Raw genomic sequence first — 12,724 nt, 5'->3', positions numbered from 1 at the left:
CTAATAACAACGATGGTATGGTCATAGATAAACCGACTGTGAAAGATAACTATTCTATTTCTTATGATGACACTGTGCCTCCGATCTTTGATGATTATTATAAAGAATGCTATGATATAGGTTATAACTACCCTTATGAAACTTGTCATAGTCATGATTGGATTACCAAAAACAATTCTTTTAATATGCAACTTGTTTACCATGTTCAAATTCTTGATAATAATCTTGCTCCAATTACTATTAATGAGAATAACTCTTTTTATGCCAAAATTAATGATACTTCTATGCATATGAACCATGATAAGAATGTTTTAAGTGATGGGTATATTGTGGATTTCATCAATGATGCTACTGAAAGTTATTATGAGAGAGGGAAATATGGTTGTATGCATCTTAATAATATTAAGTTTCCCCTCTTTATGTTGAGAATCTTGAAGTTACTCGTGTTTTATCCTCTTATGCTTGTCACTTTGTTCTTCATGAATTCATTTGTGTACAAGATTCCTCTTCATAGGAAGCATGTTAGACTTAAATTTGTTTTGAATTTGCCTCTTGAAGCTCTCTTTTGCTTCAAATACTATTTCCCGCGAATGGATTATTAAAACTGCTAAGCCCATCTTAATGGCTATAAAGAAAGAACTTCTTGGGAGATAACCCATGTGTTATTTTGCTACAGTACTTTGTTTTATATTTGTGTCTTGGAAGTTGTTTACTACTGTAGCAACCTCTCGTTATCTTAGTTTTGTGTTTTGTTGTGCCAAGTGAAGCCTCTAATCGAAGGTTGATACTAGATTTGGATTTCTGCGCAGAAACAGATTTCTATCTGTCACGAATCTGGGCTGTTTTCTCTGTAGAAAAATCAGAAAAATATGCCAATTTACGTGCGTGTTCCTCAGATATGTACGCAACTTTCATTAGTTTTGAGTTTTCTGATTTGAGCAACGGAAGTATTTATTAAAAATTCGTCTTTACGGACTGTTCTGTTTTGACAGATTCTGCCTTTTATTTCGCATTGCTTCTTTCGCTGTGTTGGGTAGATTTCTTTGGTCCATTACCTTCCAGTAGCTTTGAGAAATGTCCAGAAGTGTTAAGAATGATTGTGTCACCTCTGAACATGTGAGTTTTTGAGTATGTACTAACCCCTCTAATGAAGTTTATGAGAAGTTTGGTGTGAAGGAAGTTTTCAAGGGTCAAGAGAGGAGGATGATATACTATGATCAAGAAGAGTGAAAGCTCTAAGCTTGGGGATGCCCCGGTGGTTCACCCCTGCATATATCAAGAAGACTCAAGCGTCTAAGCTTGGGGATGCCCAAGGCATCCCCTTCTTCATCGACAACATTATCAGGTTCCTCCCCTGAAACTATATTTTTATTCCGTCACATCTTATGCACTTTACTTGGAGCGTCTGTATGTTTCTTGTTTTTGTTTTTGTTTGAATAAATGCTTGTGTGGGAGAGAGACACGCTCCGCTGGTTCGTATGAACACATGTGTTCTTAGCTTTTAATTTTCATGGCGAAGGTTGAAACTGCTTCGTTAATTATTATATGGTTGGAAACGGAAAATGCTACATGTAGTAATTGGTATGATGTCTTGAATAACTTGATATTTGGCAATTGTTGTGCTCTTGTTTAAGCTCTTGCATCATATACCTTGCACCTATTAGTGAAGAAATACATAGAGCTTGTTAAAATTTGGTTTGCATGAGTGGTTTCTCTAGAGTCTAGATATTTTCTAGTAAGATGTTTGAACAACAAGGAAGACGATGTATAGTTTTATAATGCTTGTAATATGTCTTTTATGTGAGTTTTGCTGTACTAGTTCGTGCTTGTGTTTGCTTCAAACAACCTTGCTAGCCTAAACCTTGTATCGAGAGGGAATACTTCTCATGCATCCAAATCCTTGAGCCAAACAACACTATGCCATTTGTGTCCACCATACCTACCTACTACATGGTATTTCTCCGCCATTCCAAAGTAAATTGCTTGAGTGCTACCTTTAAAATTCCATCATTCACCTTTGCAATATATAGCTCATGGGACAAATAGCTTAAAAACTATTGTGGTATTGAATATGTAATTATGTACTTTATCTCTTATTAAGTTGCTTGTTGTGCGATAACCATGTTCACTGGGGACGCCATCAACTACTCTTTGTTGAATTTCATGTGAGTTGCTATGCATGTTCGTCTTGTCTGAAGTAAGAGCGATCTACCACCCTATGGTTAAGCATGCATATTGTTAGAGAAGAACATTGGGCCGCTAACTAAAGCCATGATCCATGGTGGAAGTTTCAGTTTTGGACATACATCCTCAATCTCATATGAGAAAATTATTAATTGTTGTTACATGCTTATGCATAAAAGAGGAGTCCATTATCTGTTGTCTATGTTGTCCCGGTATGGATGTCTAAGTTGAGAATAATCAATAGCGAGAAATCCAATGCGAGCTTTCTCCTTAGACCTTTGTACAGGCGGCATAGAGGTACCCCTTTGTGACACTTGGTTAAAACATGTGCATTGTGATGATCTGGTAGTCCAAGCTAATTAGGACAAGGTGCGGACACTATTAGTATACTATGCATGAGGCTTGCAACTTGTAAGATATAATTTACATGATACATATGCTTTATTACTACCGTTGACAAAATTGTTTCATGTTTTCAAAATAAAAGCTCTAGCACAAATATAGCAATCGATGCTTTCCTCTTTGAAGGACCATTCTTTTACTTTTATTGTTGAGTCAGTTCACCTATCTCTCTCTACCTCAAAAAGCAAACATTTGTGTGAACTGTGCATTGATTCTTACATACTTGCTTATTGCATTTGTTATATTGCTCTGCATTGACAACTATCCATGAGATATACATGTTACAAGTTGAAAGCAACCGCTGAAACTTAATCTTCCATTGTGTTGCTTCAATGTCTCTACTATGAATTTATTGCTTTATGAGTAACTCTTATGCAAGACTTATTGATGCTTGTCTCGAAAGTACTATTCATGAAAAGTCTTTGCTATATGATTCAATTGTTTACTCATTGCATTTACATTGTTTCGAATCGCTGCATTCATCTCATATGCTTTACAATGGTATGATTAAGATTATGTTGGTAGCATGTCACCTCAGAAATTATCTTTTATCGTTTACCTACTCGAGGACGAGTAGGAACTAAGCTTGGGGATGCTGATACGTCTCCAACGTATCTATAATTTCCGATGTTCCAAGCTTGTTTTATGACAATACCAACATGTTTTGTTCACACTTTATATCATTTTTATGCGTTTTCCGGAAATAACCTATTGACGAGATGCCGAGAGGCCAGTTGCTGTTTTCTGCTGTTTTTGGTTTCAGAAATCCTAGTAAGGAAATATTTTCGGAATCGGACGAAATCAACACCGAAAATCTTAGAAATACGCGAAGCTTCCAGAGCACCGGAGAAAGGCCAGAGGGGTGCCAGGGGGGCCCCACACCCTAGGGCGGCGCGGCCCAAGGGGGGCGCGGCCCCCTATGGTTTGGGCAGCCCGTGGCCCCTCCGACTCCGATTCTTCGCCTATTTAAGCCGTCGTGACCTAAAACTTCGACACCGCTTGACGAAACTCCAGAAAGACTCCAGGGACGCCGCCACATCACGAAACTCCAATTCGGGGGACAGAAGTCTCTGTTCCGGCACCCTGCCGGGACGGGGAATTGCCCCCGGAGCCATCTTCACCGCCATCTTCACCGCCATCGCTGCCTCCATGATGAGGAGGGGGTAATCCACCCCCGAGGCTGAGGGCTTCGCTGTAGCTATGTGGTTCTTCTCTCTCTCATGTACCTCAATACAATAATCTCATGAGCTGCTTTACATGATTGAGATTCATATGAGTTTTGTATCACAATTCATCTATGTGCTACTCTAGTGATGTTATTAAAGTATTCTATTCCTCCTGCATGGTGTAAAGGTGACTAGTGTGTGCACCATGTGGTTCTTGTCGTAGGCTATGATCATGATCTCTTGTGGATTGTGAAGTTAACTATTACTATGATGATATTGATGTGATCTATTTGGTTATGTTGATCTATCTTGCACTATAAGGTTACTAAAATATGAACATTAATTGTGGAGCTTGTTAACTCCGGCATTGAGGGTTCGTGTAATCCTATGCAATGTGTTCATCATCCAACAAGAGTGTAGAGTATGCATTTATCTATTCTGTTATGTGATCAATGTTGAGAGTGTCCACTAGTGAAAGTGTAATCCCTAGGCCTTGTTCCTAAATACTGCTATCGCTGCTTGTTTACTGTTTTACTGTGTTACTACTGCTGCAATACTACCACCATCAACTACACGCCAGCAAGCTATTTTCTGGCACCGTTGCTACTGCTCATATATATTCATACCACCTGTATTTCACTATCTCTTCGCCGAACTAGTGCACCTATTAGGTGTGTTGGGGACACAAGAGACTTCTTGCTTTGTGGTTGCAGGGTTGCATGAGAGGGATATCTTTGACCTCTTCCTCCCTGAGTTCGATAAACCTTGGGTGATCCACTTAAGGGAAAACTTGCTGCTGTTCTACAAACCTCTGCTCTTGGAGGCCCAACACTGTCTACAGGAAAAGGAGGGGGAAGTAGACATCAAGCGCCACTGTACTCTCCCGTGTGCGTGATTGTACTCGCTCATCTGCGCGACTGTACTCGCTCGTGTGCGCCGCCCGACTGTACTCGCTCGTGTGTGTGGTTGTACTTGTACTCGCTCGTGTATGCAACTGTACTCGCTCGTGTGTGTGGTTGTATTTGTACTCGTGCATAAACTGATAAGTACTTCTGTTTTGAAGGTATTTAGTGCATTTTTCCCTTTACTCGTGTGAGCAACTGTACCTGTACTCGTTCGTGTGCGCGACTGTACCTGTCTTATGTGGACGACTGTACCTGTACTCGCTCGTGTAGGCGACTGTACTTACTCGTGTGCGCGACTATACCTGTCTCGTGTGAGCGACTGTCTTATGTGGACAACTGTACCTGTACTCGCTTGTGTAGGCGACTGTACTTACCCGTGTGCGCCGACTGTACATATCTCGTGTGAGCGACTGTACCTGTACTCGTTCGTGTCCACGACTGTACTCGTGTGGTACACGTAACTGGTCTCTAGGTAGTGGTACTCTGACCTGAACGATCCTAAAAATCCCTCGAAGGAGATAATAAAGAACCCAAAGCAGATGGTATCCTACTGCAAGGGTGGTCTTAAGAATCCAAAAGAGGTTGCTCAGAAGAGATAGATGTATCCCAACCGCTATTGCTCTCGCGTAAAGACTTTTTTTTACGCGACAGGAAAAAATAACTACGAATTTTCTTGTGGTCCATCTCCATCAAACATTTAGGGTGTGTTTGGTAGCCCGGGTCACCTGAGAATTGTAATCTCTCCTCATACCAGCTGACTCTGGCTTAGTTGGGCTCAGATTTTTGTGTGTGTTTGGTGGCTGGGGCCAGTAGAGACATGCCGAGTGCATCTCTTGTTTGGTGGGTCATGTGGGGTGAGAATAGCTGAGAAGATATAAAATTTACACAAAGACCACTCCATACAAAATGAAACGCGATCAGATCCTTGCATACAAAATAAAAATACGATCTGGTCCCTATAAAGAAGAAACAAAAGCAATCGGGTCCCTAAAAACGCAATCGGGTCCCTAGAGCTCCGGTGAGGGAGCTCCGGCGAGGCAGCTCCGACGACGTGAGGTCCGGGGCGCGGACGAGCCTGGCGCTGTTTCATCCCCATGCGCGTCCGGGCGGTGCTCGTCCCCGTGCGCGTCGAGGCGGAGGAGCTCCTCGTGCGCGTCCAGGCGGCGCTCATCCCCGTGCGCGTCCAGGCGGAGGAGCTCCCCGTGCGCGTCCAGGCGGCGCTCATCCCCGTGCGCGTCCAGGCGGCGGAGCTCCGACGACGCGAGGCAGCTCCGGCGACGCGAGGTCCGGGGCGCCGACGACCCTAGCGCTTCGTCCCCGTGCGCGTCCAGGTGGCGCTCGTCCACGTGCGCGTCCAGGCGGAGGAGGTCGCTTCGTTCCCGTGGCTCGTCCAGGCGGAGGAGGTCACCGCCGGCGCATCCAGGTGTGGAGGCGGCGGACCCGTCGCTGGTCTAGCTCCCTGGCGGCGTTTCATCTCCATGGAGCGTCTAGGCGGAGGAGTTCGCCGGCGCGTCCAGACGTGGCGGAGAGGAAGTCGCCGGCTCGTCCAGGCGTGCAGGAGCCGGTTGCGGTGAGAGCAGTTTTCGGGGACATAACACGTCGTGTATCCTAAAACGTGACAACTGGGACATAACAAGAAACATTATGTTAAAGGGATTTCTATTTTCGTGCCCTCGGTTCCTTAGTTGTGCTCAGTTTTCCCCAGCTCCTTAGTTTTTCCCAAGACCTTGTCTGAAACCATCACAGATGCTGTAACGGCCGGTTGCCCGACGGTTGACCGTTATCTTCTGACTAGTGGGGCCACGTAGAGCCCGCAAAGACACGTCAGACCATCCATCTTTGTTTGACCGTAAGCATAGCTGTATCCCTGACCAAAACACGCACGAGTGGGGCTTCGGTATATCGAATGACAAGTGGGCCATGGCGCTGATACAAGGGGCAATACACGGGTAGGAATAGATTTTTAAACGGAGCTCTACAGCGATGGCACGGAGGAGGTGGCCTGCGGAGTGCCGAGATGAGATCGACGTCCACAAAGAACTGCATGAGGCGAGACCAGACGCATTAGATAGATATGAACTAGACGCGTTTAACCATGCAAAGAAGAGAAGAAATGGTCAACGACATCGACGACTATCTCAAAACTTTGACTGACCGTGTCCGACACGAACGCGAGCAATGTAGAGAAAACTAGTGTCTCTCCTTTCTGGCGTGTATAGATGGGTGCTAGAAGAGTGTGGTGGCGAAGGGAAAGACCTCGCGGTGGTCTGTGGCGTCCAACATAGCGGGGCGGCGTGGCCGTGCCCACATCGGCGTGGATGCATGTTCGGCATTGGCATCAGCATGTACGTTCGGCATTGGCCTCGGTGGTATCTCTGGTGTGTCAGTGATCGAATGAGGGGACGGGATTGAGGGTGCATCCCGACGGTGACCTAGCAGTGGCGTCGAGCATAGCCGTTCTGACCATGCCGATATCGGCATCGGCAAAGTTTGGAGGCTGTGGTGCTCGAATCAAGGAGGGATTTGTTTCTTGTACGCCAAAAGTGATTTGAAACAAGTTTCGTGTTGAAGGTTAGGTAACGAAAGTTTGTAACTAAGCCCAAAATTATACTAGCGCCATGGTGAGGTTCTTTTTGATAGAGCTATACGGTTGGGCAAACTTTTTTGACACTTTTTAGATAGGGTTCCTTGTTGTTACACGTATGGCATCATGTATGGCAAATTTGGGATCATTTGGAGATGTTCGAAAAAATCACTTTGCTTAAGCGCATGCCGTTTCGTCTCACTGAAACCAGCTTTTCTAACAAGGTGATTTATTCTACCTCCTCTAAATGACCTCAAATTTCATACAGCTGATCTTCTATACATAGATAGATAGATTGTTTCGTTTTTATATTTTTCGAACTTTTTATTTCCCTTTATAATTTCCAATTGATTTTCAGGTCAAAACCTCGAAAAACAGCATCATGTATGGCATCATTTTCGCCATAAATTTCAAATTTTGTGAAACTTTCCCTTTTAGATATTCCTTGTTGTTATAGATATGGCATAATGTATGCCAAATTTGGTTAGGTCTCACTGAAACCAGCTTTTGTAACAAGTTAGGTTTTTTCGACCTTCTCAAAAGGGATTTTTTCTACCTTCTCTAAATGACCTAAAAAATCATACGTACGATCTTCTATACAAAGATAGGTAGATTGTTTCGTTTTACATTTTTTGAACTTTTATTTCCCTTTATAATACCCATTTGTTTTCAGGTCAAAACCTCGAAAGTTAACATAACTAGATGGTGAACCCTTCCAAACTTCAAATACAGAGATAGATAGATTGGTTCGTTTATCATTTTTACCGTGAATAGTAATGGCTACAAGAAATCGGTGATGGTCTATCATTTTTTGCGTGAAAAGTAATGGATACAACAAATCGGTGATGGTTTATCATTTTTTGCGTGAAAATTAATGGCTACAACAAATCGGTGATGGTTTATCATTTGGGATTTTCGTGAAAATTAATGGCTACAACAAATCGGTGACGGTTTATCATTTTTTGCGTGAAAATTTATGGCTACAACAAATCGGTGATGGTTTATCATTTTTTGCGTGAAAAGTAATGCCTAAAAGAGTTTATAATTTTTAGCGCGTGAAAATAAATACAGAAAACCGCCCTTTAGCATACTTAGAGAGTGGAAGGTAACCGCCGAGAGAGAGAGAGAGGGTTATCCTGCCCGTTAGATCATACGATCAACGGTCGGCGGGCACGATCCGCGTGACATGGGCTAGACCAATCAGTGGCAATGTTGCACGTGTGAGAGAATTTGTGGAGGGAGAGGGCAAACCGAGTAGTATCAAGAAACCAAGGGCACCTATGTAATAAACAGACTAAGGGATTCAAATATGAGATTTAAAAAATGGAAAATGCGTGTTTTGTAGAATAAAACCCATCTTGGCCTATCTCAAACTATTTGCAATACAAATATACATGAGTGTGAGAATTGTGGCCTCATTTAGACAAAGTATGTTTTGGGAAAAGCTGTTTTGGGAAGGGCTTATTGTGGAAAACCATGCACCTTCATAGCTACTATGTGATTTGAGAAGGCCTTTGAGAAGTGGCAATTTGTGGTAAAACTTGATTTATCTATGACTTATCTATGTTTTGAGAACTGGCAATTTGTGGTGAAGACTCCATGAGTATGTGCCACTATTTTTCGGAATTTTTGCACATTAAATGACTCATTTAACTAGTTAATTCCATTTGTTGACTGTCTGTTGACCAGCTACTTGAGGGTAAAACTAAGCATATTGCACTAGCCAGTATTAGCACTCAAGGGGAAAACTGAGCACACAAAAAATGCTAGTATAATGCTTGAGGTTATACCTGAGTATATCTAAATTTCCAGGGTTAGACTCGAGGACGCGTGTTGTGGTGCAGAAATGAAAGACGTGCAATATTTGACGCGTAGACGCCGGTCGCGGTGCAGAAGTCGAAGACGTGCAATCGTGGACGCGTGGCGCATTGCAGAAGTCCAAGACGTGCAGACGTGCAGCGGTGGACGCGTAGGACGCGGGTCGCATTAACCACCCCTTGCCTTTATAGACGCCTCCTCCCACTATCTCTGTCACTCTCACTCGCCTACGCAACGCCGCCTCTCTCACGTCCCATCATCTTCTCCAAAGCAAAAAACCCTCTCCCTCTCCCTCTCCTCTGCTGGCGAGATGGACAAGGAGAATGCCAATCCCATCGTCCACGGCGCCGTCGGCTCCAAGCGCGACGCCTCCCTCTTCAACGCCGTCCCCTCAACGGACGTCGCCGCCGTCCCCTCAACGGACGTCGCCGTCGCCTCCGCCGGTGCATCGGAGGCTGCTGCCGCCGGTCGCGGTCAGATCCCGCCGGGATGGGACCCCTACGAGCCGGTGCCGTACGTCCCGCCCCCGAACCGCTACGACACCTCCATAGAGGACCCATGGAACGAGGTAACTACGGTTTGCTTCCTTTTTTGTTCCCCATTCCTTTTTGAACCCTATTTGTGCTGGTGTAGATGGATCTGTGGATGGATGAGTATTGGGCTAATATTTGCGCCGATTTTATTCCATTTTGCTTTGATCCCTCCTTGATTTCGTTCAAGATTTGGGTTTCGGCCGTTCGGTTAATTTATGCAAGTAATAATGGGATCTCAATCAGTTAATTTATGCAAGTAATCATAGGATCTCAATCAGTTATTTTATGCACGAATCAAAAGATATCAACCGTTTAATTTTGCAAATAATCTGGAATGTATTCAAGTTCAGATCTGGAATCTGTTTCTTTGCCTATGATGAATCGGTGGGCACAGATTTTTACAGGGAGGGTTCAGCGAACCATTTCTGTGTACAAATATGTTGTGCATGAGCTTTGGTTCGCTTACACCGTCCCTGTAGACATATAATCGTGTCCACTCTAACTGAGGCTGCCTCTGTTTTTCCTAACTTTGTTATCATGCACGTTTGCAACTCATTCACTAATAAATTCCCGTTTGATATGGATCAGCTGTCTGGCAGCGACGTCGGCGGCGACGACGAGCACCATGACGTCAAGACTCGCCAGTGCCGCGGAGGCTGCAGGTCGGCCAGTATGTCTCCTACCTCGACGTCGCCAAGGGTGTCTACAGGTGCCCCTTCTGCACTAGGAGGCTCGGCGGCACTGACTTCAACTGCGTCCTCACGCATGCCGAGAACATCGGCCACACCAACCCCAAGGTCGGCGCGTCGGTGAACCCCAACTCCTTCCGCGCCAAGCACTTGGCGCTCGGCATGCACCTCCGCAGCATCCAGCGGGTGGAGATCTCCGGCGGGCGCATGCCTCCGCTCAAGCCCAAGGCTCCCAAGGGGAGCAACAAGTGGAGGCAGAGGCAGATGGGGTAGGCGGAGTCCTGGACGTGTGCTGCTGCTGCCTCCTCCATTTTGTTGTTGGGATCCCTTTGTTGTTAGCTAGGGATCTCTCGTTGTTATGTTGTTAGTATGATGGTGCTGTACTGCTGTGAAGAACCTCGAACCCTACTATGTTTGGCTGCTGAATGCAGCTTATTATCTATATTATCTATCCCTATTCTACTATATGACCTTGTGAATTTATCGTACATTCCCTGTAGATTTGCTTCTAGATTTAACTACATACATATGAACCAGATGGAGTACTAGATTGGGCTCCCTACTAGATTTGCTGCCATATTGGGAAAACAACCAGGGCCAAAAGGCACAAATAATAATTGAAGAAAGACAGAAATGCAAGCTTCTCTAGATTTGATACTAATTATGTGAAAAAAGGCAGAGAGAAGGAGGCAGAAAAGGTACTCTTAAAAGGGAAATGCCAATGGCCGAGAGAGACAAAACCCAGCTCCTGCTCACATGCAACCAAACGCTATCTCGTCCTGTCCCACGCGGTCCCTTTCTACCAGCCCCACGCGACGCGGGCCCACACGACGCGGCCCCACACGTCAGCACGGAGCGGTCAACTTAACGGGAATCCTGTCGTCTGAGCTGCCTTCTGCGGGTTTCAAACAAGCACTTGGGGAAAACTGAGGAAAAACTAAGGAGCTGGGGAAAACTGAGCACAACTAAGGAACGGAGGGCACGAAAATAGAAATCCCTATGTTAAATGTTACGTAAAAAATAAACATGAGGCTACCATTCACAGGTCTGCAAATTAACTTCGAACCTTGAAAAATAACATTTTAACAAGTAATTTCAAGTTTCATTTTCATTTGTGAAATTGCGCATATTTCCGAGAATGAGTACAGCTTAGGTTTGGGAAGGCTTCCCATTTCCACAGGCCCAATTCTTACACACATCCAAATGAAGATACACATTAAATTTTGGCTAAAAGAAGATAGAGCCCAATTGAAATTGTTCGCAAACGGGGCACCGTTCCTTCTCCATGCACGCTGATGGTGGCGCTACCCTATCGAGCGGTGATTCCACGACTGACCCTTCCTCTCCCTACTTCATCGACGCCACCCACCCTTACGCGCAGACCTCCCACCGATCCAAGTCAACTGGTCTCCTTTCCCTCCCGCTCCCCGCTCCCCTTTCCACCTCTGCCATCTCTACCGCCCTTCTCCGCGGCCATCCCACATCGCCCTCGGCTTCTACAACTTTGCCCTCCGCCGCCTCCTCCACGACCGCTCTCCTCCCCCTGCGATCCCCACTGCCTCGGCCGTCCACGTCGCGACTTCCTAGCGCCTCCGACATGCGTTCATATCCATTCTCTCCTCTGCCATCTACCACTACTCTCTCAGATATTCAACGCCCTTGCTGCAACCTACCCCCGCTTCAAATTCACCCCATTTGTCTTAGACCTCCTCTTCCTCGCTTACCTCCGCTCCAGATGCATCCTCAATCGCCTGGCGCTTACCCCCTCCCCGACATCGACACCGCCACTGTTGCGTCCCTCTTCCGCTTCCTTCCCTCCGATGAGTCCACCCTATAGATGTACCACCAAAACTACATCCTCCCACGTACAAGAACAAGACGCGCGCAGTCAACCGCCCAGACCTTCAACTCCCTCCTCCTCCCTATCTACCGTCATAGCAAGTCTGAAGATTTCAACATCGTGTTGGACGAAATGGACATGTATTCTTGCAAGCGCAATGTGGGCACTTGCAATATACGGATGGGCGCCTTGTGATGTGGATGTGGTCGTGATAGTCGTGGTCGATGTAGTACTCGTCATAGTCGATGTACCTGCACTCGTTAGAGGCGCAAAAAAATGTTCGATTTTTTTTTTTTAGACGAAGCTGCAATTGGGCCAACGTTTAGCACCTTGAAAGGTACCGTCGAGGGCGATGTTTTTGCACCTTAAGAGGTACCATCTCGGACGTCTTGCAAACGTTCAGAGGATGTATTCATAGGTGAGACCACCATTGTTGCCAAGACTAGAGGAAGCCCACCAAGCACACAATGGTTCTGCCATAACCGTGTGCACGGTTGTGGTGTGTCGATGCAGTCTTAGCATTTGAACATGGTCAGTATCGTCATCGATGTCGTGTCACCTTGTAGTATTGTTAGAGGGCGTTGGGTTGTATGTCCATCATGT

The 12,724-nt window shown here is 45.4% G+C and overlaps 1 pseudogene; it reads left to right on the top strand.

Moving 5' to 3' along the window:
* Positions 1 to 11,566: 11,566 nt before the first annotated feature.
* On the top strand, positions 11,567 to 12,316 carry LOC127339630 (uncharacterized; annotated as a pseudogene).
* Positions 12,317 to 12,724: the final 408 nt, after the last annotated feature.

This window comes from Lolium perenne, chromosome 3 (genome assembly GCF_019359855.2).
Source record: "Lolium perenne isolate Kyuss_39 chromosome 3, Kyuss_2.0, whole genome shotgun sequence".
NCBI lineage: Eukaryota > Viridiplantae > Streptophyta > Magnoliopsida > Poales > Poaceae > Lolium > Lolium perenne.
This window is presented reverse-complemented; position numbering and strand designations above follow the sequence as displayed.